The following is a 26,959-nucleotide window of genomic DNA, read 5'->3' as shown; positions in this document are numbered from 1 at the left end:
GGCCTAGTGCCCATGACAAGAAATGGCGCAAAACGCAACGTGGACACACCTGAATTTTGCTGTGAAAAATGACCCTTTTTTGGCAAAGTTCCTAGCTGTAGTTTTTGAACCATAGCTCTGCCGGCATCTAGGGGAACCTAGCAAACCTATACATTTTTTTAAACTAGACACCCAGGGGAATCCAGTATGGGGTGACTTGACTGCCTCCCATCAGGTTCTGTTACCCAGAATCCCTCGCAAACCTAACAAATTGCCAAATAAAACACATTTCCCCCACGTTTCTGTGGTGGAAAGTTCTGGAATCTGCGTGGATCCACAAATTTGCACCCACCCTGCGTTCCCCATAGTCTTCCGAGAAAAATGGTACCTCATTTGTGTGGGACGCCTTTGTTCTCGCTACAAGAAATGGTGCAAAACGCAATGTGGACACCTCAATTTCGCAATAAATATTTACCCTTTTTCAGCAAAGTGCCTAGCTGTAGTTTTTGAACCATAGCTCTGCCGGCACCTAGGGAAACCTAGCAAACTTATAAATTTTGAAAACTAGACACCCAGGGGAATCCACAATGGAGTGACTTGACTGCCTCCCACCAGGTTCTGTTACCCAGAATCCCTTGCAAACCTAAAAAATAATTTTAAAAAAGCACATTTTCCCCACATTTCTGTGGTGGAAACTTTGGGAATCTGCGTGGATCCACAAATTTCCACCCACCCCGCATTTCCCAAAGTCGTCCGAGAAAAATGGTACCTAACTTGTGTGGGTCGGCCTAGTGCCCGCGACAGGCAAGTGCCCAAAACCTCTTGAGGAGACATCAAAATTACCTATCACAAAACAACCTGGTTTTGCAAGGGGGGTCCCATGAGTTTTTGGCCCCAGGCTTGGCGGCGATCTAGGGAAACCTACCAAACCCACACATTTCTGAAAACTAGACACTCTAGGGAGTCCAGGGAGGTATGGCTTGCATGGATCCCTCAATGTTACCTTACTCAGAATGCCCTGCAAACCTCAAATGTAGATGAAAAAAATCACTTTTTTCACATATTTTTGTGTGAGAAAGTTGTGGCATCACCAAGCTGAGACAAATTTCCAACCACCCAGCGTTCCCCTGGGTCTCCTGATAAAAACGCTGCCTCACTCGTGTGGGAGGCCCAAGATCGACAATTTTGATGTCGCCTCAATAGGTTTTGGCCCCTTGCCTGTCACGGGTACTTGGGCCTCCCACACAAATGAGGCACCGTTTTTATTGGGAGACCCGGGGTGCGCTGGGTGGAAATTTGTGTCAGCCCAGCTATGCCACAACTTTCCCACACATAAATATGTGAAAAAAAAGATTTTTTTAGCTAAATTTGAGATTTGCAGGTCTTTCTGTGTAAGGAAACGTTGGGTGATCCCTTAAAGCCATACCTCCCTGAAATCCCCGGGTGTCTAGCTTTCAGAAATGTGTGGGTTTGGTAGGTTTCCTTGGGTGGCCGCCGAGCACCGGGCCAAGAACCCAGGGGACCCCCCTTGCAAAACCAGGTCATTTTGAGATAGGCAATTTTCATGCCGCCTCACTACGTTGTGGGTCCTTGTCTGTCGCGGGTACTTGGGCCTCCCACAAGGGTGAGTCACCGTTTTGATCGGGAGACCCGGGGGAATGCTGGGTGGTAGGAAATTTGTTTTAGCCCAGTGATGCCACAACTTTCCCACACAAAAATGTGTGAAAAAAGTGATTTTTTCAGCTAAATTTGAGGTTTGCAGGGCATTCTGGGTAGGGAAACGTTGGGGGATCCATGCAAACCATACCTCCCTAGAATTCCCCGGGAGTCTAGTTCTCAGAAATGTTTGGGTTTGGTAGGTTTCCCTAGGTGGCCCCCGAGCACAGGGCCAAAAACCCAGGCGACCCCCCCTTGCAAAACCAAGTCATTTTGAGCTCGCCAATTTAGATGTCGCCTTAACATGTTTTGGGCCCTTGCCTGTCGCGGGTACTTGGGCCTCCCACACAAGTGAGGCGCCATTTTTATCGGGAGACCCGGGGAAACGCTGGGTGGTAGAAAATTTGTGTCAGCCCGGTGATGCCATAACTTTCCCACACAAAAATGTGTGAAAATAATTTTTTCAGCTAAATTTGAGGTGTGCAGGGCGTTCTGAGTAAGGAAACGTTGGGGGATCCACGCAAGCCACACCTCCCTGGAATCCCCCAGGTATATAGTTTTCAGAAATGTATGGGTTTGGTAGGTTTCCCTTGATGGCCGCCAAGCCCGGGGCCAAAAATTCATGGGACTCCCCTTGCAAAACTAGGTTGTTTTGTGATAGGTAATATTGATGTCTCCTCAATAGGTTTTGGGGCCTTGCCTGTCGTGGGCACTAGGCCTACCCAAGCAAGTAGGTAGCAAATTTTTCTCTGAAGACTTTGGGGTGGGTGGAATTTTGTGGACCTACGCAGATTCCAGAACTTTCCACCACAGAAATGTGAGGAAAATGTGTTATTTTGGACACATTTTTAGGTTTGCAAGGGATTCTGGGTAACAGAACCTGGTGAGAGCCAGTCAAGTCACCCCATCCTGGATTTCCCTCAGTGTCTAGTTTAAAAAAATTTACAGGTATGCTAGGTTTCCCTACGTGCCAGCTGCGCTAGGGCCCAAAATCCACAGGTACACACAATGGTTAAAAAAAGTCGGTGCCCATTGGGCTTTCTGCCGCCCTGAGGGGCAATCGGGGGAGGGGGTTTAATCCCGATATGCCCCTAAAGGGGCAGAAAAGAATATTGCTATTTTTTGTGGGGATGGGGGCATTGGTATGACCATTTTGGGCAGCCCCAACGGATAAAAAAGCATGCGTACTCGCTGGTGCCTAGTGGGCTTTCTGCCCCCCCCCAGGGGGCAGATCAGTGGCCACAGCCATCATCTGCCCGCCTGGGGGTGCAGAAAGACTGGAATTTCTCTGGGGGCGGGGTGGGGGTATTGTCATGCCCATTTTGGGCAGCCCCTCACCCTACAGTAATAAAACAAAAAAATACATGGTTTCTAGTGGGCTTTTGGCGCCCCGGGGGGGGGGGCAGATTGGGGGATACAGCTCCCATCTGCCTCCCAGGGGGCAGAAAGACTGTAATTTTTGGTCGGGGGAGGAGGGGGGGGCATTGGCTTGCCCGTTTAAGGCAGCCCATACCCTAAAAGCAATTGCGCAAAAAAATATCCCTGGTGGATAGTGGGCTTTCTGCACCTCTGGGGGGAGGCAGATTGGGGTCTACTGCCCCCATCTGCACCCCGGGGGCAGAAAGGCTGTAATGGTGGTGGGGGTGGGGACATTGGAGTGCCCATTTTGGGCAGACCCCACCCTAAAAGCAAAAGCACAAAAAATCCCTGGCATTAAGTGGGCTTTCTTCCCTCCCCAGGAGCAGATTGGGGGCTACTGTCCCCATTTGCTCCCCAGGGGGGGCAGAAAAGCTGTAATGATGGCAGCGGGTTGGCGGCATTGGCATGCCCATTTTGGGCAGCCCTCACCCTAAAACAAATTGTGTAAAATAAAATCCCTGGCATTTAGTGGGTTTTCTGCCCCCACGGGTGGGGCAGATTGGGGGTTACTGTCCCATCTGCCCCCTGGGGGTGGGGCAAAAAGGCTGTAATGGTGGCGGGGGGGGCATTGGCATACCCATTCCGGACAGCCATCACCCTAAATAAAAGTGCGCAAAAAAAATACCTGGCAGCAAGTGGGCTTTCTGCCCCCCTAAGGGGCAGATTAGGGGCCAATGCCCCATATGCCCCCAGGGGGCAGAAAAGGCTGTAATGATGGCATGTGGGTGGGGGCATTGGCGTGCCCGTTTCGGGCAGCCTCCACCCAAAAAAAAACTTCTAAAAACAAATCCCTGTTGTTTAGTGGGCTTTCTGCCCCCTGAAGGGGCAGATTAGGGGCCAATGCCCCATCTGCCCCCCAGGGGGGCAGAAAGGCTGTAATGGTGGTGGGTGGGGGGGGCATTGGGGTGCCCGTTTCGGGCAGCCCCCACCCTAAAACATCTTCTAAAAAAATCCCTGGTGTTTAGTGGGCTTTCTGCCCCCCCCCCGAAAAGGCAGATTAGTGGCCAATGTCCTATCTACCCCCCAGGGGGCAGAAAGGCTGTAATGGTGTTGGGTGGGTGGGGGCATTGGCGTGCCTGTTTCGGGCAGCCCACACCCTAAACAAATCTTCTAAAAAAATCCCTGGTGTTTAGTGGGCTTTCTGCCCCCCCGAAGGGCCAGATTGGGGGCCATTGCCCCATGAAAGGCTGTGATGGTGGCGTATGGGTGGCGGCATTGGCGGGCCCATTTTAGGCAGCCTCCACCCAAAAATAAACTTCTAAAAAAATCCCTGGTGTCTAGTGGGCTTTCCGCCCCCGAAGGGGCAGATTAGGGGCCAATGCCCCATCTGCCCCTCAGGGGGGACAGAAAGGCTGTAATGGTGGCGTGTGGGTAGGGGCATTGGCGTGCCCGTTTCAGGCAGCCTCCACACAAAAAAAACTTCTAAAAAAATCCCTGGTGTCTAGTGGGCTTTCCGCCCCCCCGAAAAGGCAGATTAGGGGCCAATGCCCCATCTACCCCCCAGGTGGGCAGAAAGGCTGTAATCGTGTCGGGTGGGTGGGGGCATTGGCGTGCCTGTTTCGGGCAGCCCCCACCCTAAAAAAATCTTCTAAAAAAAATCCCTGGTGTTTAGTGGGCTTTCTGCCCCCCCCCCCCCCCGAAGGGCCAGATTGGGGGCCATTGCCCCATCTGCACCCGGGGGGGGGCAGAAAGGCTGTGATGGTGGCGTATGGGTGGGGACATTGGCGGGCCCATTTTGAGCAGCCTCCGCCCAAAAATAAACTTCTAAAAGAATCCCTGGTGTCTAGTGGGCTTTCCGCCCCCCCCCCCCGAAGGGGCAGATTAGGGGCCAATGCCCCATCTGCCCCTCAGGGGGGACAAAAAGGCTTTAATGGTGGCGGGTGGGTGGGGGTATTGGCATGCCCGTTTCGGGCAGTCCCCATCCTAAAAAAATCTTCTAAAAGAATCCCTTGTGTTTAGTGGGCTTTCTGCCCCCCAAAGGGGCAGATTAGGGGCCAATGCCCCATCTGCCCTCCAGAGGGGGGCAGAAAGTCTGTAATAATTGGGGGGTGGGGGCATGGGCCTGCCCATTTTGGGCAGCCCCACCCTCATTTCTACTTTTTTTTTTAAATCCCTGGTGTCTAGTGGGCTTTTTGGCCCCCGGGGGGGCGGATTGGGGGCTAATGTCCCCATCTGCTCCCCAGGGGAGGGCAAAAAGACTAAATGTATCCATATTAACCTGGGGGAGCAAAGGCCCGCTCCCCACTTCCTGGTGTCTAGTGAGTGGATCCCTGTTTGGGGATCGCCCTCCAGGGATCCACTGGGGAGATTCTCCCCTTTCCAACGATACCTCTTCCGTCTTTCTACGTGCTCAGGGGGCTGAGATAGCCCCCTGAGCACAGAGAAAGGGAAACTGAAATGAGCCTCTTGGCTCATTTCAGCTCGGTTTCACTGAAATGACGTCAGCGCGACGTGCGCGACAATCGTCATTTCAGGGAAACCAGGGGGGAGGGGGTGGGGGGGGGGAAGGAAGTTGGGGAAGCTATTTTGGTAAAAAGGAAATCCCTCTGTTGCGCGCACCAGAAGGATTTCCTAGGGGATGTTCCATGACGAGCTGGACTCGTCATTGGCACAGGAGCACTGTGTCCCATGACGAGTCCAGCTTGTCATGGGCATACAAGTGGTTAAAGGACTATTAGACAGTGTCAAATCAGGGTCACCCAGGGACCCTTTGCCTATCTCTGTGCTCAAGTAGTTTGAGCCGCCATCTCTGCTTGTTATTATGGACCTTTTAAATGCCTCCTTACAGGAAGCCACAGTTCCACCAGATTGGAAGCACGCCATGGTGCTCCCCCTTCTGGAAAAGTCCAACGCTGACCCCGATTTACCATCCAACTATCGGCCCATTTGTTTGCTGCCGGCTTTCTCAAAAATCTTTGAGAAACCTATCCATGCTCAGCTCTTTGTTGAAATCCAAATGTTCCTTCACCCATCCCAATCGGGCTTTAGAGCTGGTTTCTCATCAGAAACAACTCTACTAGGGGTAACGGAAAGACTGCGTGATCATCTGGATGCTGGAGACACAGTGGCTCTTTTATTAATGCTGGACTTAAGCGCAGCATTTGACACGGTGTCTCACACCTTGTTAGCAAAAATGTTAAGATCAATAGGCATCTGTGGCTCAGCTTTAAATTGGCTCATTTTTTTTCTCGACAATCGCACTTTCCAAGTCTTTTCCGCAACAACCAGCTCTCATATCCATTCTTCGCCCTATGGGGTACCTCAGGGCTCCATTCTTAGCCCTCTACTTTTCAATTTACATGTTAGACCTCTAGCTGATGTTGCGGAAGATACCGAGTTGTCCCTGCTTTCTTACGCGGGCGACTCCCAGATTATCTTCTCTCTCTCTATGGAGAGTGCGGCTGGGTCGTCCCACCTCCAGTTGGGTATGAATAAAATTGCATCATGGATGCAGACAAATTACCTTAAGCTCAACAGAGAAAAAAAGAGATCTGGATGCTTGGTAAAAATAAGGATATCTGGGGCCTACAACATTGGCCCAGTGAGATGGGTGCACTTCCGTTACCCTCCTGTCAAGTCCGTAATTTGGGTGTCATCATCGATGACTCGCTAACTATGCATCATCAAGCTGGCAAGGTGGCCGCTACATGCTTTCCCATCCTGAAGTGGCTAAAAAAGATCATCTGGATGCTACCTGAGCCCACCCAGAGAACAGTAGTCCAGGCATTAATCACCTAAAGACTAGACTACCGTAATTCTCTCTACCTGGGATCAAACAAGGAGGTGACGCGTAGGCTGCAGATAGTTCAGAACTCTTCTGCAAGACTACTTTGCCGGGTTCCTTGGGCCACCTCTGTCTCTAGCCACCTACGGGACCTGCACTGGTTCAGGATGGAGAACCGAATCAAGTTCAAAGCCCTGAGCTACATGTTCAAAATCAAAATAGGTGCTGCCCCTCAGTACCTGCAGTCACTGGTCTGCCCCTATGTGCCCACCCTGATGTCTTCGCTCATTCACTTAAGGGAAGTTCTCTGTGTACAGAATCAGACTATCTCAAAAGGGTGGTAGATTGTTTGCATATCTTGGTCCCTCACTCCGGAATGCCCTTCCCACAGCTATTCGGAACAAAACGGTGTATGCCCAATTTCGCAAATCATTGAAGACTTGTCTTTTTAACGAGTAATTCTGTAAGCTGTTATACAATCTCTGATCTGCTCCGGTGCTGGGAAACCCTTTTTGGGTAGCTGTTGCACCTTATAAATTGAATAAATAAATAAAATAAAATATAAATTATTGTAATGAGCATATTATATGGAAAAATAACTATATTTAAAGAAGGTACTCTATGAATATATATTTAAATAATAAATAGATACATGTATGGTTAGCTTACATTGCTCATACAGTAATTCTACTGACTGAAGTCACCTCCACCATTGCCTACTGACCATGGCCATTGTTGAAAGGATACAGAAACAGTGCTTTATTTGCTCTACTAGTAAACAGTAGAGAAAAAAAACAACCATACTTGTTAAACCCCTTGCGTGCTGCAGCACTACCTCCCTAGTGCTGCTGTTGGCCACCAGCCGACGCAGCCCTGCCCACTCTTCAGAACGCCCGTACCGCGGCGGAAAAACCGCCGTGGTTAAGGCTTTAAAGAGAAGCCACTGATGACATCAATGTACATGGGATATGTCTTGTCATCAACGATGCCAATCGAGGAGGTAAGTTTGCATAATGAGCAGTGAATTTACGATTATACACCTACGCAAACATTATAACTTTCAGAGGATCTTAAATGTTGGATCTGAACCAAAACTTCCCTTCATCTGATTATGTTTAATAGAAATCTCTTTTGTTTGTTACAATGCATTTTGCAATATTAACAAAGAACTAAAACACCCTTAACCAATCCTTTGTTCAGTGTTCTGTTGGTTTTGTAATAATCCCTAGTTAAAATGTCAATGTAGTCTACAAATTATCTGGTGGACCTGCCACCATACCCTGCTGTGCTTCCATGCCTTTGGGGGTACACTGGTATCTAAGCAAAGGAAATCATCGTTGGTTATACCCAGTGACCTGTTCCGACACCAACAGAGTACACAGTCAAAACTATGTCTAAAAGATGAAGCTAAGCAATATGACTCATTTCCCATCATCCATCTGCACAGGAAAGACTTCACTGGATTTCCATCAACCATCTGCACGTGTGATATCACTGGTTTTCTATCAAAATTGTCTGTAAAAGAAGACGCCAACCAAAATAACTAATTTCACATCACCCATCTGCACTGGAAGTGACATCAAAGAATTTCAGCATACTAATTCCACACCACCACAGGAACATGATCACCACATTTTCATGATGGGACGGGAACATGATCTCAGAATCATCCGGAACATCCGAACTTGTACAACACCCACCCCAACACAAGAACTACCTCCCAGGATCCACTCCGAATGTAATGCCTGGATCACCAGCTGCTCAGAAATCCTGGTTCCTCTAAAAGCTAACAAAGCCATGAGAACCAGACTGCAAGCAGGCTGATACATAGAAGAACTCAGGCTCATTAAATGCCAATGCAATAAACTTGAACAAAGATGGAGAAAAAGTGATAACGCCACCAACAAGGTCAGATACAAATCCACCCTTAGATGCTACCATCAGCAATTCAGAGCCACCAAATGCCCCATACTCACCGACTGCATTGAAAGCATTACCAACAGTACCCAGGAAATCGTTGTCATAGTGAAAGTCTTCACCTGTCTGGCGCAAGCTCCACCTACATAACCCGCTCTTGGAACATCTGCACCCAGCGGCCCATTTTCTCCAGCAACAAGAACAGAAACATCTCCGAAAACCTTGAGCCCCAATTACACCCTTCAACCCTCACAGCCCTCATGCCCATCACTAGAAAAACATTCAGAGGACCACCGTGATAATCTGGCCCACCATCACCACTCAAGAAACTGCAATGACTGTGGAGTCCATACTCTCAAGCACCCCCTCTGACTCTTGCCCTCACCATCTCTTTATCAAAGGGTTGGACCATCATCAAAGCCACCTACCTGGATGCCTGGAAACATGCCACAGTACACCTTGAGTAAGCCACAGCAGACCTCAAGACATTTGCCAACAAATGGCTTATTACTTTGCTACCTTGTATTTCAAAAGTCATGGCAAAGAAAATAAACATAGTTCTAGCCATCCTCGTCAGTAAATCAATCCTGATACGGATCCAGGCTCAAAAATAGTACAGAGACTGCCCCCCTTACAGCCATTGAAGACATCTGGATGACCATTGACAGAGGTCACACCATGGCTCGTATCCTACAGGAACTTTCTGCAGACTTCTGCACTGTCTTCTACCCCATCCTTACCCAGCAACTGCACAAAGCCAGCATCCAAGATCTCATACTTTGCTGAATTTGCTCCTTCCTAGTAGGTTGCATTCATAAAATTGTAAATTGATACTTGTATAGTGCACTACTCACCCGCAAGGGTCTCAAGGCGCTTGTACGAATACCGCTGTGGAACCCATCCTGGCTTTCCCTGTGAGGCATCCACTCCTGGGCACCCCCAAGGTGGAGGCCAGGCATCCTTAGCGTTGTGGGGGCTGTTGTGGAGACTAAGCAAGCTATTGCCCAGAGTTGCAGAGTGGGACTCAATGATTGGAATAGGCACCGAGGCGAGAATTATCAGGTCCGTGGAATTTTTGAGCCCAAGACCCACCGAGGCGGGGAATTGAACCCTGGTCCCGGGCTAAACCTCTGCATCAGGGTCTGCCGCTCTAACCATTGAGCCACACTTCTCCACTCCAATTCATGAGGTCAGCCAGCCCCCTTTACCTTGAATGCTGTCAACCTCATCTGCGGAGTACCACAAGGATCTACACACAGTCCCACTCTGTTCAATACCTATGTGACCCCACTTGCCAGTATCATATGCGCCCATTGAATTAACATTATATCCAAGGCTGACAACATTCAGCTCATATTCTCATACTCTCCTCCAGAAAGACTCCAAACACCTAGACGAATATCTTCGCCTGATGACCGAAGTCCCCACATGGATGAAAACCAACTATTTCAAGCTTAATACAGACATAAAGGAAGTAGTAATCTTTGGTAGACACCAAGCTCTGGGACACCACCTGATGGACTGCTGAACTTGGGTCCACATTCCCAGCAACCCATGCAAAGCACCTCAGAATAGTAATAGACAACTAACTCACCATGACTGGTCAAGTGAATGCAGTCGCTGTCTCCTGCCTCCACACATTCAAGATTCTCAAGAAGATTTTCAAATGGCTCCCCTCCAACACTCGCAGACTGTCAGAGAAGGCCTCATCACCAGCAAGCTGGACTACAGCAACACATTCTATGCTCAACTGACCAGAGAACTCCAAACCATTCACAACTAAGTGACTGGGCTCACCCTCAACCTCCAACCAACACTCACATCACCCTGCACTTCAAAGAGCTCTACTGACTTCAAATATACAAAGAATTTCCAAATTCCTCATGCACACATACAAAGCCTTACACAACATTGCCCACAAATATCCTCAACACTTGTATAAACTCTCCCTCCCAGACACTTTTTCTAAGCTGTAATCCTAATCAAACACAGACACAGACACACACACACACCCCTACACACACAGAAATATGCAGAGCCATGTCCAGCAGTCTTGCCTTCTCCTACCTGCCCCAAGATCATTAGAGGTTTCTTCTCAGTTCTTGAATTAAATATGAATCTGCAGATCTAGCTCTTCACCAAGCAGCGACCCTAGCTTGGCCCATAAAGCTCCTGCTTCAGCACCAGGATAACCTCCAAGGTGAGTTGTTCACCACACAAATACACATAATATAACATTGAATAAAAAATATTATGACACAAAACCATTGTTGCAAAAAATGTCAAAACACATATATCAAATTTCTTAAAGCTTTATACAAAAGACAAGAATTTAAAGTACAAAAATATCATTAAAAAATAAAGTAAAACAACATCAAACACAAAATAGAAAACAACATTGATAAAATAATGAAGCAAATGAAACACAAACTAAACAACAATATCAAAAATATTGGGAAACAAAATATTTATAAATGTTGCACCAAAAATCAAAATAAAATAATATTAGACAATAATATAACATACATTGAATACAAATATACAACTATCTTCAAACATTTGCCAATTTAGAAAAGGAGGCACTAGACACTAGAAAATGTTTGCACTTTTGTGTGGGATAGACCGATTATCATTCGGTGCGACACCACAAGCCCTTAGTTAAGTTACTGACCACGGAGGGGAGTGTTAAAGCATCAATCTACATTTGCACCTAAGGAAGATGGGCCACCTTATTACCAACTTCCAGCTGTTTCAGCAGCCGTTAGCAAATCAAAAAATAGCTTCCTATAATTTACACATCTGGGTCATATTTAAAGAGCCACGATTATATATATCACCATTTATTTGTGTAATATGCATATATTACAGAGGCAACAATAGAACATCTCCAATTCGGAATAGATTGTATAGTTCATGGGTAGAACTTATTTTGGTTTGCTACTAAGGTAGTTTATTTTCGAAGAATGTGAATGAACTATTCCCAAATACGTATTTTAATTTAGCTTGGTCTTTGAAACTTTTCTGGACATTAGGAGAGGCAGTATTAAAGCAGAGTCCTGATCCTTCCCGTAGGGAGATTTCGGGTAAGCCACAGAAAAGGCATCATTCAATAACACTATCTTTGGCAAGCATACAGAAAGCCCAGTTTCTTCCATGTGTGCTTTTGTAAATGTGGTGTAAATTATTTTAGACAATGGATGTAGAATCTTGATGGCCAAGAAAGACTGTTATAAAAAATGAGTTAATTCAAATTTGCTTCTAATAAAGTGTCTTCCGTTAAATTGCAAAGACAAGTCAGTGCACATTTCTACTCTGGACGTGTTGACATAGCCTTTATCATGGCCACACTGAGAATATATTGGATGCTAAAATGAGCCACCAAACTAAGGGCCCCATTAGGATGACGGGCGGAAAAACAACCCTGACCGCATGGAGGCGGGAAACAACCGCCCGCCAGGACTGTGGAGAAACCTGCGGTCAAATTAGGAACAACCGCTAAAAAAAAATGACTGCGGCGGTAGCTGGCTAACCAAAACCGCCCGACGCGGGCGGTGATGTCCAAAACCAACTGCGCCGGTCGGAAACGTAGCGGAAAAGCTACAACCCACCGCAAGCATAGCGGAGACTCCACGCGAGAAATTAGAATATCCCCGATGGTCCGGCTGTATGATCCGCTGTTTCCGACCGCCGCGGTCGCATACAGGAGTGAATGTGGGAGACAGTAGAAGAGCTGCAGCATAGCTACCGCAGCGGACAATACATGAAAAACATGGCGGCCTAAACAAAAACACTGCCGCAATGCCAAAAATTGCACAAACCAAAGTAGCCATGCCCCCAATACACAAAACACAACCAAATGAAAAGGAAAAATGGCAAACAGAAACATACAATTCCCAGGACAACCCCCACAACACACCTGGCAGCAAAATCCCATGTGGACACACCCACACAGCTGTGTATAAACCAGCCCCTTCACTGACCACAATCCTTTGCAACACTCCAGAAGAGAAGGGCATCCACCAGATCTGACAGGAGAGGCAAGAGAACACAGCACACCCACCACCACCACCACCGCCATCACACCAGCACCAACAATCCCCCAGCACATAAGACATCTCACACAAAAACACCACACCCACCACCTACACCCCTGCACCCACAAACACACCAAACACCACACACCATGGCATCACAGAAAATGCCCAAATTCACAGAGAGTGAGTTGACAGTCATGGTAAATGAGATAGCAAGAGTGGAACCACAACTGTTTGGTAGCCTGGTCCACCAGATACCATTAGCCACAAGGACTCAAATGTGGGAAAGGATAGTACAAAGGGTCAATGCAGTAGGGTCCACCCCGTGATCCAAGCAGGGGATCATGAAGCGGTGGCATGATCTCAAGAGGGTTGCCAAAGAGAGGCGGAGCAAGAACTGGGAGCTGGCTAACCGGACTGGCAGTGGCCCTCCCATCCCACAGAAAACATTCACACCATGGGAAGAGAAGGTGCTTGCCATACTGCATCCTGAGAGTTTCACAGGAGTATCTGGGGGAGTGTAGGCTGGTAAGTACAAACAAATGTCCACCAACACACTAATATGTACTGTTTTGCACATCCAAAAACACACACCACACACGACAAATCACATCCATCTGCACCACACACCCACAAAAACCTGTCTCACAGATCCAACAGACACCCACTCCCATGTACCCTAAATGTAGCAAGCAATATAACCATGGGAGCATAAGCACAGTTAGCCTGCCCTACTGCTCCCACCATGCCCCCTGTCCCACACACCAGTAACATGGAGCACTCCCTCCCTCCCACAAGCACTGTGAAGCCATTGCATTGTTCACCAAACAAACTAACAGGTAGGTAGCCATCTTGCTTGGGAGGCCTGTATGTGGGACGGAGGCCTGCACTACTACTCCCCCTATACCCCCTGCCCCACACCCCAGCAGCATGGAGCACTCACTCCCTCCCACAAGCACAGCACTGTGAAGCCATTGTATTGTTCACAAGAAAAACTAACAGGTAGGTAGCCATCTTCCCTGGGAGGCCTGTATGTTGGAGGGGGGCCTTACTCCAACTCCCACCATGACCCCTGTCCCATACCCCATCAAGATGGAGCCCTCCCTACACCACCCAGGAGCACCTGGAAGCCATTGCAGTCTACACCCTCACCTTACAGGTAGGTAGCCATCTTCACTGGGAGGCCTCTATGTGGGAGGGAGGGCTGCACTGTTAGTCCCACCATGCCCCCTGCCCCACCCCCAGCAAGATGGAGCCCTCCCCACACCACCCAGGAGCACCTGGAAGCCATTGCATTCTACTCCCTCACCTTACAGGTAAGTAGCCATCTTGCTTGGGAGGCCTGAATGTGAGAGGGAGGCCTGTACTCCAACTCCCACTATGCCCTCTGTCCCACACCCCAGCAAGATGGAGCACTCCCTCCCTCCCACAAGCACTGTGAAGCCATTGCATTGTTCACCAAACAAACTAGCAGGTAGGTAGCCATCTTCCCTGGGAGGCCTGTATGTGGGAGGGAGGCCTGTACTCCAACTCCCACCATGCCCCCTGTCCCACACCCCAGCAAGACCACCCAGATCCCAAGACCACCTTCCCACACCACCCAGGAGCACCTGGAAGCCATTGCAGTCTATATCCTCACCTTACAGGTAGGTAGCCATCTTCACTGGGAGGCCTCTATGTGGGAGGGAGGGCTGCACTACTACTCCCACCATGCCCCTGTTTCACACCCCAGCACGTTGGGGCCCTCCACACATCACCCAGGAGCACCTGGAAGCCATTGCATTGTTCACCAAACAAACTTACAGGTAGGTAGCCATCTTCCCTGGGCTGGCTGATTGTAGTTGGGAGACCTGCATCACTACACACAGCACCAATTGCATGCAATACATCGATACCTGCCATGTACGATTAATTTGTGTACCTCTGCTTCATGTAATGAGGCACAGTATTGCACTTACAAAAAATTGGGATGAACTGTCAATTGTGTAGTGTACAGACAGTGGATGACACACAGCTGACAGAATTCTTGCACAGTGCACTACACTGACCATTCTCCATCTAATCCACAGGTAACCAAGAACTCACTGCAACAGCAACGACCAATAGAGCCAGTCTCCATCCCCGGTACATGGACTCTCGGATGTAGACTCCCAGCATTCTCTGGATGATGAGCATCAGGCCCGGCCATCTGGTGTGTCAGCGAGCAACAGTTCCCGGGCCCCCATCCTCCCCACCACCCTGTTGCTGCAACAACAACTGCACAGCAAACCCCTGTAGTTACGGCCTTTGCCTCCACTGCCACCACCACCAGTGCCACCTCCAGCACCCTCCCTGTCCCAGGGGATGACCAGCCCACACCAACAACTGTGGATGGCAGGGAGAGTGTGCGTGGACCCACAGTGGTGAGGCAACAGGTCAGTGGCAGCAGGGCAGGTTGGAGGGCCAGGGTCACCCCCAGATATCGGGAGGTTGGGACACCATCCCTGGACCACTTCACCAGAGTCATCGGGCTTACAAACAGGTCCAGGGACAAATTGGCCAGTCTGAAGAACTATTAAGCGAGCTCATCCTGCTGATGAGGTCCATCGACACACGCATGGGACAAATGGTGGACCTCAAGGGCCAGCAAATGGCATTGCTGAGGGACAGGCCTGCGTCCCAAACAACATCTCAGCCCCCCTCAGTTGTGCTGCAGGATGACAGTGCACCATCCTATCCTGCAGCCACTGAGAGGGGTGAGTTATCAGATGCCGCTGCCATGCAGCAGGCCCCCCCGCCCAAGCGATCAAGAGGGCATCCAAAGAAGAGCCTGGAAGTCTCTGGGGGCAAAGCACCAGCCAAACGCCAGTCACAGAGCCAGCCCTGATGGCAAACCTCTTCCCCACTGCATTGACTGTTTGAACTGTCCTTCGTCACACTGCCTTGTGAATGGCACCTGTCTGTTGGACTGGGTCACCACATTGATGTGGTGTCTACTCTTACATCTCATTTACCATGATTGTCAACTCACTACTATATCACCACCTTCATGTATATCTGACCGCACCCCTTACATGTCAACTTTGTAAATAAAATACCTTACACACTTCAATTGGTTCAGCTTCGTCTTTAGTTCAATATTTACAGTGTTCAAAATGTCCATAATGTATCCAAAAGATGTACAGTATATAGGCCAGGATAATTTCAAGGCACCTAGGGAGACACAACAGAACAACAATCTCTGGTGTGAGTGTGGCATCACAGACAATACACTACACCAACCATCTACATGAGTCAACAGGCAGACAACACAATGTGCAACAAGTGTCAACAAACTGAGTCCCGTATAAGTTCACAGATGACATGTCACTGCCACATTTTCACACACAGGTGTCTTTACATGTGCCTCTCTGTACCACCCGCACATATCCCTTCACAACCACAGCAATCACACCATACATAGTACAAGTTGTACCTCATCACCCACCTTCAAGTGAAGTAGCGGGTGATGAGCTGTTGACGCATGTCAACTCCTTCCTCCTCTCCACTGTCCTCATCACTGGACTCAGGTCCTTAGGCAGGCGGGGGCCTTGGGTCCTCATCATCATCCAGGAGCAGGGGAATCCCCTTGTGAAGGGCCAAGTTGTGGAGCATTCAGCATGCCACAACGATCTTAAAGACCTTCCCAGGTGAGTATGACACTGCACCTCCAGTCCTGTCAAGGCAGCAGAATCTTGACTTTAGTAGGCCGAAATTCCGCTCAATGACACGATGGGTCCTGCCATGGGCCTCATTGTACCTGAGATCAGTCGTGGTCCTGGGATTATGTAGTGGGCTCAGCAGCCATGGATGGCTGGGATATGTAGAGTCACCTAGGAATGACAAACACACATTGCAATGTTGCACAGGCAGAGGGCAGCAGGTTACACACAGCACTCCATATTACTAGGCATACTCACCCACAATCCAAGCACACTCGGGATGCAGATTTGCTATCATCTGGGGTACAATGCTGTTCCTAAGGATGTACGATTCATGGGCCGAGCCGGGAAATCTGGCACACACATGCGAAACTGTCATGTCTGCCAGGCACACCACCTGCAAATTGATCGAGTGATAATGTTTTCGATTGTGAAAAATGTGCTCACTCGCCTGTGGTGGCACCAGACCGACATGTGTGCAATCAATGGCACCAACGACATGGGGGATGTTCCCAAGCGGATAGAAGTCTCCCTTCACAACGGCCAATTCTGCTCCCCTGGGGAAATGTATGTATCTGTCCTTATAGATCATCATGGCTGCAAGAACATCCCTCAGCACCAGGGTAAACATGGGTTGAGACATCACTGTAGTGCTGGCCACGGTCTCCTGGAAGGAACCAGTTGCAAAAAATGGAGGGCTGCCTTCACTTTGTACATTGGTGTGAAAACTGTTGGGTAGTGGCAACGAGGCTGCAGGTGGAGCTCCAACAAATCACAAAGGGTCTTCAAGGTCGGTCTATCGAGGCGGAATTTGCGAATGATCGCAACATCCTCCATGTCCTCCAGCAGTGTCAAGTGACGTAGAAGATTAGGCCTCCTCCTAGTTGAGATGAAAATACACACATGCCAATGACAACCATCATGAGATTGCCACAGCACATCCCGTTAAGGATGTCACGGAAAAACAAAGACTGCCTTGAGAAATGCGTGACACACCAGGTTACATGGGTGGACATTTGAGCCACACAGAGGGCACACCTTTCCATTTACCATACACAAGTGCCTCAAACAATACATAGGTCAATGTGAATGCACACTCACTAAACCTCACATTTCACATATGCACTCCTTGCAGCGTACCATCCAGCCAATGTGTGTAAAATGAACATAACTGTCTCATACTCATCTGCTGTACCTGTCACACCTCAATGCATCATGTAAACTTGCCACACTCCCACAACACAATGATTGCAGTAGTCAGCGAACTGTCAATTGTGTGTATGAGCAGATATAAAAGCACAAGTAAGTAACAACATCATACAGTGAGACAAGCCTTGCCACAGTCATCACTGACCCACACCACTTTGATTAGTGCACACATTGTTGAGTCCACTTCAACACTGTCATGGATAATCAACTATAAAATGCATAATTGACATGGCAGGGCCTACAGACCAATGTACGTCACACATACCCAACCATGGCACGTGCGGGCACCTGTGAATTAAATGGAATAATGGCATTGTGTGCACGATGATGCGCCCTTCACCATGTTGCCACTGTGTGCATGTTCAAATGTTCCTGATGGGCATTGCCTTTGTATGCCACCCTACTCGTGGTAGCTACCACCTGACCCCGGTTGTGAGTCACCAGCACCACCCCTTACACAAGTGCGGTAGTCATTGACTTGGAGACATGGGAAGATGGCGGTGGGCATGCTCCGCCACTCTACTTGCGGTAGCTACCGCCTGGCCCTGGTGGTGTGTCACCAGCACCACCCCTATACAAGTGCGGTAGTCATTGGCATGGAGACATGCCCAAATGGCGGTGAGCATGCTCCGCCACCCTACTCGCGGTAGCTACCGCCTAGCCCCGGCGGTGTGTCACCAGCACCATCCCTTACTCAAGTGCAGTAGTCATTGGCATGGAGAAATGGAGACATGGGAAGATGGCGGTGGGCATTCTCCGCCATCCTACTTGTGGTAGCTACCGCCTGCCTACGGCGGTGTGTCCCCAGCACCACCCGTTACACAAGTGCGGTAGTCATTGGCATGGAGACATGGGAAGATGGCGGTGGGCATGCTCCACCACCCTACTCGCGGTAGCTACCGCCTGGCCCCAGTGGTGAGTCACCAGCCCCACCCCTTAGACAAGTGCGGTAGTCATTGGCATGGAGACATGGGAAGATGGTGGTGGGCATGCTCCGCCACCCTACTTACGGTAGCTACCGCCTGCCCATGGCGGTGAGTCACCAGCACCACCCATTACACAAGTGTGGTAGTCATTGGCATAGAGACATGCCCAAATGGCGGTGGGCATGCTCCGCCACTCTACTGGCAGTAGCGCACCCCGGGCTCCTGCGGTGCATCACCTCCATGGAGCATTGCCTTTAGCCAATGGGAGCGATGATTGCGGTGGCATGATGCAGTTTTCAAAATCGCGGAAGGCATGCTCCACCACCGCGGAGGCGGTCATTGGATGCTTTTGAATGATGCACCATCGGGGTAGCGCACCCCGGACCCCTGAGGTGCATCACCGCTATGGAGCATTGCCTTTAGCCAATGGGAGTGATGATTGCGGTGGCATGATGCGGTTTTGAAAATCGCGGAAGGCGTGCACCGCCACCGGGGAGGCAATCATTGGATGCTTTTGAAAGAGGCAGACCTGGACAACCAATTGTTGCTGCTTGGCACCTAAGAAACGACCCCAGGGGGCTATAAATCTGTGGGAGTGAGCCTCACATCTCCACTGCTCACAGAGCCTGCTGCGTGGGACCCCCTCCTGCTGCTGCCTACAAAGCCTGCTGCCTGGGACCCTCTCCTGCTGATGCCTACAGAGCCTGCTGCCTGGGACCCCTCACCATCCACTTCCACCACAGGTGTTCCATGTCCACAAGGATAGCAAGGACAGAGAACATCAGTGCCAGTCCAATCACAATCGAGGAGCTGGAGGTCCTGGTGGACGATGTGCTTGCACAGTACCCTAGGCTGTATGGTGACCTCAATGTTGTGGTAAGTCATCGTAAAGGGAGGTGTAGGGCAGGGGGGGCAGACATATAGTTGTGCTGCTGCAGTATATGCCTGAGGGTGTGGGGTTGTGTCATACACTGACAAACATGCTGTCTCCAGAGAGAAGGAGTGTGTGTGTCCCAATGTCACGGTTTTCCCTGCCTGCAGTTGTATGTCTGAGTGCAGTATTTTACTTTGTCAGCCATACAGATCCACAGGATGTTAGACATGCAGGTGCCAGGACAGTAATTGCTCGGCTGATTGTCTCTGTGTGCCCCTGTTGTCCAAATCAGTGTGAACCCAGAGCCTATGCCCAGTGCCCGCACACCAAGACGAGATCACATCACTGCACTTACTGTGCCCTTACTCTTGTTCATTCACACAGAAATAGAAATATGCACCATCTCAGCCCTGTATAATTGCACACTACCACACTTGATGAATATTTCGTTGGTGAGTCCATGTACCCCGATGCCACACACATAAAATACACATATGTACACAGGACATGCTCATTGAATGCTGCCCAGTCATGCACACAGTGATTCTAAGCACAGACACCGGTCGATATGTGATGTATGTAGTGGCCAGACATGCATAGGACTGGAGATGTGTGCAAGCAACAGAGGGGGTTCAGTACAGTCATCCTGCATGTGTGTGAGATTATCAGGGACCCTGTACGCCCTCATAAATGCATGCAATCACATCTGCTTGGCCCATGCAGAGTGCCCTTGTGAGATTTACCCCAGTTTGGGATGGAGGGAGATTACATTTGGTAATGAGTCTATGTCTTGCTACTGTACTGATAGATGTTGGTACATGACACTGTGTCACTGATCATTTCCCCTTCTTTTCTCCCATGCCCGCAGCTCAAGGTACACCAGCGTAAGGCCGTGTGGAGGGCAATTGCAGCAAAGGTGCGAGTCCTGGGGGTATCTAACCGATGACGCACCCACTGCCAAAGAGGTCGGACGACATCAGCCGGCTGGCAAAGAACGTTGCAGAGATGACCTTGGGGCTGCTACCATGCACTGGGCATTTGGCACGGTGCAGCATGACACCACTGATGGACTGCATCTTGGCTGTGACTCATCCTGAGCTGGATGCACGTCTGAAGGAGCATTGGCAGCAAGGCAGGGGTGAGTATTTGGGGAGGGTGACTTTGGCTGGGAGCAGATGCATGTGTACAGGGCCTGTGGCAGCTAGGCGTGGGCATCAACTTCCGTTCCGCTCACGGAAATTGTGATGTTTGACATTTTTGCATTCCACGGAGAGCTCGAAAATGTTAAAATATCCTTGATCCGCAGTGTAGCGGAGATTTTTTTCATGCTCGCACTTTGAAAATATGTTCTCGCGCGCTCGATCTCCTTACCGGGATCCCCGCGTTCACCGACGAGTTTATCCGGTCGCGTGCTCCACGAGATGTTGGTAGACGTTTGCGCTATCTCACAAGAGTTCACGCCCATGATCACGTCATTCGTCTCGCGATCATGCACCACAAGAGTATGAGATCTTGAACACGTCATTCTCCTTCGTGAGCGAATGCGTGAGGACACGAACACGTCATATCCAGCGCCACAGGGAGCGTGAGAACGCAAACACGTCATTTTAGACGCGCCATCGACATCCGGCGGAAGTGTGGTGAAGCTCGAGAACTCGTACACGGAAAATTTTCAATCTGGGGAAGAATATCATCTCTAGCAGCATAAAACCTTCTGTAAATTATGATTTGGATGAAAAAAACGGTACACAGACAAAATATCGAGATTTAAATTTCGAAATACAATTATATCGAAGTTTAAATATCGATGGGACATAATATAGAAGGTAAGTAATATCGACAGTCTTAATATCGATATTAGTATGATATCAGTAATTTCGAAGTTTGAAATATCGATGTCAATAATATCGAAATCAATAATTTCGATGTTACTAATATCGATTTTTAAATACATTTTGTGTATATTATAATGTATTTATTATGTTTTATTATGTAATTTTTAATGTAATTTAATTAAATATTGTCTTTTAGTACTGTAGCGGGTTGTGGGTTTATAGGGGAATAGGGTGGGAAGTAATTTAATAATAATCATTTAATTAATATATGTTTGTAAATATTTTTAATTAATAATTAATTGGTAATTAATTAATATTAATTAGTTAATTACATTATTTAAAGTAATTTTTTTATATATATTTTTTTGTTATTGTTAATTAATTAATTGGGAAAAATAATATTAATTATTAAATTTAATTAATTACAGCTAATGTGTTAATATATTTACTTTATTGTTATTGTTAATTAATAATTAATTGGTAATTAAATAATATTAATTAATTTTGGGTAAAGGAGTATTTTTAGGGTTCAGGGTCAGTTTTGGGTTTTTGGGTAAAGGGGTATTTTTAGGGTTCAGGGTCAGTTTTGGGTTTTTGGGTAAAGGGGTATTTTTAGGGTTCAGGGTCAGTTTTGGGTTTTTGGGTAAAGGGGTATTTTTAGGGTTCAGGGTCAGTTTTCAGTTCTTGGGTAAAGGGGTATTTTTAGGGTTCAGGGTCAGTTTTCAGTTCTTGGGTAAAGGGGTATTTTTAGGGTTCAGGGTCAGTTGTCAGTTTTTGGGTAAAGGGGTATTTTTAGGGTTCAGGGTCAGTTTTCAGTTTTTGGGTAAAGGGGTATTTTTTGGGTTCAGGGTCAGTTTTCAGTTTTTGGGTAAAGGGGTATTTTTAGGGTTCAGGGTCAGTTTTCAGTTTTTGGGTAAAGGGGTATTTTTAGGGTTCAGGGTCCGTTTTCAGTTTTTGGGTAAAGGGGTATTTTTAGGGTTCAGGGTCAGTTTTGGGTTTTTGGGTAAAGGTTTATTTTTAGGGTTCAGGGTCAGTTTTGGGTTTTTGGGGTACAGTCGTATAGGGTAAAAATAAAATAAATTTAAATTAAATCAATTAAATGAAATTAAAAAATATAAAATTACATTAAATTATTAAGTTTTTAATTTATTTTAAATGTATATGTATTAGTTTTAATTTTTTAATTATGTTTTAATATTTTTATTTAATATTTGTAACATTATATGTATTTAATAATTATTTTTACATTATTATTAATACATTTAAAAAAACGATATTTTTAATTTCGATATTTTTGTACTACGGTATTAATTTTTCGATATTTTTGTACTTACCTTGTTAGGGATAGGATTCCTATATTTTTGACTTCGATATTTTTGTTCCGATATTTTTGAATTTCGATATTTTTGATTTCGATATTTTGTCAGACATTCGAAAAAAACTCTTCAGATTGACATTTGGCTGTCCTTTTTTGTGCAAGGATTCCTTTTCTAAAATGGGGGGAGAGGGAGGAAGTGCCACAGAATCTCCAACTTCCTGTTCCTGTCCAGTAGGCTCCTCCCAGTGCTTTGTCAATCTCCTGTTCATTCTGCCTTTGGTTTTTGAGCTGGAAGGATCACTCTTTGTGTCTGCTGCATCATTATCATTGGATTTGAGGACTTTTGCATTTGATATTTTACAAGTAAGTTGGTGTTGTGTCTGTTTGATTGGGGGCATTGCAGTTGTTGCAACTACAATTTAATGTTGGTACTTATCATTCCTTTTTTTTAAATTGTTATGGGTAGTAGTAGTCAGTAGGCCCAGAGCTAGTCATGGGTGGGTGCATGATGAAGCAACTCTTCCTTTGGTGTGTTTTGAATGTAGTTCATTTTCAAGCATCATTTAGGTCATGGATGGCATTGGATTGAATTGAGAAATGTGTTTTTTGGGGGGGTTCTGTTGTTGGGTGTCTTAAAGAAATGCCTTTGTTGTGTGTGTCTAGTGTGTTGGTGGGCAATGCATGCACCCTGCAGACCTTTTTTTGACCTGTGTATTTTCGTTTTTGCAATTTATTGCATTGAAAAGGCAAATCAGTGTGCTTTAGCATGCATCCTTTGCCTGGCTTTTATAGGCCTTTTGTCAGTTCATGGTGTTTCTCAGGCCTCCTGCTTGTTCCTTGTGATTTGTGAGTATCCATGTGGCTGGTTGCCTTTTGTGGTGGGAGTTATTAGTGTGCTGCTTTTGTCATATAGGCCTGCATGCTATTCTTTTGTGGCCTAGGCTTCTTGTTGTGGGTAGGCCCCAGTAGTGTAGTGGTTGTTCTGCTCCTCCCGCTGACTGAGACCCTGTCTGCTTGCCCCTGGGTGCTGAACATGAAAGATATAAGAAAGAGACAAACATTGATGATTGGTGTGAAACAAATAAAATACTTTTAAAGGACGGTCAATAAAACATTTATGTAAACAACAATTGCGATAGAAAAATTTGACCTATCTCATCTGGTCAACAAGTAGTATCAGGGGGAATCGCGGATTGACTACTTACTATTTATCAACACTAATCCAGTCTTCCATTCTGATTCCAGAATACTACCTAAGCCTAAGTAGTACGTACCACCTGACCTAGCCCACCTATTCCTGGCTTGCCAATTGTACATTAGGTATGCACTTCCACTTCTTTTAGTCCTCAAAAATGCATAAATGGTCAAATGGAGGACACATGACTACATTTTTGCATACACCAAATTGTTGGTTGATTGATTGGTGCTTATGTTCTGCTAGTGCTAAGCTATTACCACTCATTGAACAAACTAAAAAAGGTTCTACTAAAGACTGGGGTAAGCACTAGCAGCATGTGACGTAACGCATCACGCATGCCACTAAAAAATTACAAACTCATACTAAGGGCCCGATTCACAGAACTAACTTAAGACAAAATCCTAAACTTACTACTTTTGGTATTCACAGAAGTTAGGATTTTGTCTTAAGTTTGTCTTAAGACAGACTTAAGACAGACTTAAGACAAAATCCTAACTTAAGTCTATCTTAAGTCTGTCCTAAGACAAACTTAAGACAAAATCCTAACTTCTGTGAATACCAAAAGTAGTAAGTTTAGGATTGTGTCTTAAGTTAGTTCTGTGAATCGGGCCCTAAGTAACTAAACCTAAGTATCAATCCACCCTTATCTCTTAGTGACAGGACAAAGTAAGCACTAGAGTCACTATAGCATTACGTAACTTAATTTCTTAAAATAAACTCTTACATAATCACGCTAAGCGAGCGCAAACGCAAAGTTGCATACAAGTAAGATTAGTAGAGCAGAAGAGCACCTGTGTCTAACAATCATTGAAGACTTTTAAACGTAATTTACCTGTAATGTATGCAGTAGCATTCTAGCTGGTTGGAAAAAAAAGATATTCGCAATACATAACACAGAGCAGAAGAACAGACACAAAGTAGTAATAATTGAATCGTTACTCACCAAGACCGAGACCTCCACTCCTAGCAGGTCCAGCAGGTCCTGCTCCCGGTCCAGGATATCAGACCTTTGGTGCGTCAATTGGTTCTGGGTGCGCCGGACACCAGAGCAGCGAAACACTGCCCGGCTCACCTTCCCCCACCACTGCCAACGCTCCTGGAGCCCGGACCCAGACCCAGGCCTGCCACCTGCTGCCAGGATTAAGGTGAGGTGGTGCCGCACAAAGAAAACCAGTGCAGCCAACTCGACCTCCCCAAATAAGGCCCGTGCCTGCACCCCTTGTAGGCTCCGCCTTCTGCAAGGAAGGCGGTCGCTACTCTGGCGTCCAGCCCTTTGCCCTTTGGACATGGTTCCGGGGTAGGCGGGGCAGGGCGGGAAAGGAAAGGTAAAAATTAAAAAAGTAAGTAAAAGAAATGAAAAGAGCAGGCAATAGAAAAGGAGTGAAAAAGTAGTTAAAAACACACAAAAAGTAGACAAAAAACAAAAATATAGAATCAGGAAAATAGTCTGAGAGATAATAAATAAAAAAGATGAAAAAAAGTTTCTAGAAACAAAGGATTCAAAAGATAGAGGGAGGATTCAAAAGCAGGCCCCAGAACCATACCAATAGAGTGAAAAAGAAGATGGCTGCGCCCATTGCGACAGCGTGGGCAAGTTTGCGCGATATTTTCCCCCGAGCATGCAAAAAGCGGCGCGAACACGTAAAAGTGTTCCCGAACAAGAAATACTTATTGCGAACGGGCGCGAGCATGCATTGCGCTACCACGGAACAGGAAATAAGCATTGCGAGTGGGCGGGACAAGTGAAAACAAGATGGCCGCGCCCATAGGCGACCGCATGGGCAAGTTGGCGAGACATTTCCAACGCGATCACGCAGAAAATATCATGAACAGGCGGGAAAAGAACTTCTGCGTCTTCGCGATATTTTCACGTGTTTGCGAAGATTTTTTACGTTTTTGCAAAGAGTTGCGTGACGCGATTACGCAAATTCCGCCCACCCCTAGTGGCAGCGGTGGCCCATGTGATGTTCGTTGGGTGGAGCTGTGCTGTGTCATGTGAGTGGCTGCTGGGATGGGTGCCAGTGTCATGCATTGACCCAAACTGGCCTTACAAAGGTGATCCTACCTGCTGTGCATTCCCATAGCCAGATTTGTTAGTATCTACATGGTCATTTAGCATTGGGATAGTGTGGGCAATCTATTAGGGGGTGAACAGCAGTGTCCACTATCTGAGTGTGACTTGATGTATGCCTACTTTGCACGCACCATGATCGTTAAGGGCCCACACATCTGACAGCAATGTGCCCCAGAGTACCACATGGTGTTTAGTATGGGATACTTGCCTTTGTGGACTGTCATTTCCTAATAGGTGTGTGTGTTGTCCCCTCCTGTTCGCTCAAGGTCTGTCAGTGGTAATAAGTGGTGTCCCCCCATCATGTCCCTAGGTGTGGGCAGAGCAAGTTGTGTGTCTGCTACACTTCATCCACGGGCAGGGTGTTGTGCTGTGTTGCCTTAACATGGCTCAGTCATGGCAGATATTCAGGGTTACAGGCACTGTTGTGGTCTATGTAGTGTGTTGCTGCACTGTGATTGCAGGGTGTGGTGGTCACCATGTAGATTTGGGCATCTCCTGTACTGCATTGATTGAATTGCTTTGTCCTGCTGATGACACTAACACAACCCTGCATCTCTCTCTCATGCAGAATCGCCAGTGGACACGGAGGAACAGGAGCCGGAAACCAGTGGTGGCGAGAGTAGCACTACAGCTGCACTGGAGCCCAGTGACACAGAGGTCACCAGCGCATCAGAGGAGGACCGTAGTATTGAGGTTCCGTGACAATTTGAACCCGTGTTTTCAACATTGTCGTAAACTCATAATTTTGGTATCAGTGAACCGCAAATGATCCATTTAGCATATCCTGGTGTTTTCGCTATGCTACGAGCAAGAGCACTCCTGTTATAAACACATTTCTGATTCACCCATGGCATCCATCTTAGAGTATGGCAGCCATTTTGTATTCTTGCCCTCACATAGTCAATGGTCACACAATGACCTCTGATCAACCCATTTCGTTTAAGGACACGTAAGCCTTAGCCGGCGATTCCCCTTGCTAGTGACACGTGCACCTTAGGACATAAACGCTGTGGCCGCATGACTCGGCAGAAGCTGCCTCCCCAGCCTGAGGCCAGTCCTGCTATACTGGTTCTCGTGTTCGTTGGCCTGATCATGATTAGGCGGCCGAAGCCGGTA

The sequence above is a fragment of the Lissotriton vulgaris genome, chromosome 9 (genome assembly GCF_964263255.1).
Source record: "Lissotriton vulgaris chromosome 9, aLisVul1.2, whole genome shotgun sequence".
Lineage (NCBI taxonomy): Eukaryota > Metazoa > Chordata > Amphibia > Caudata > Salamandridae > Lissotriton > Lissotriton vulgaris.
This window is presented reverse-complemented; position numbering follows the sequence as displayed.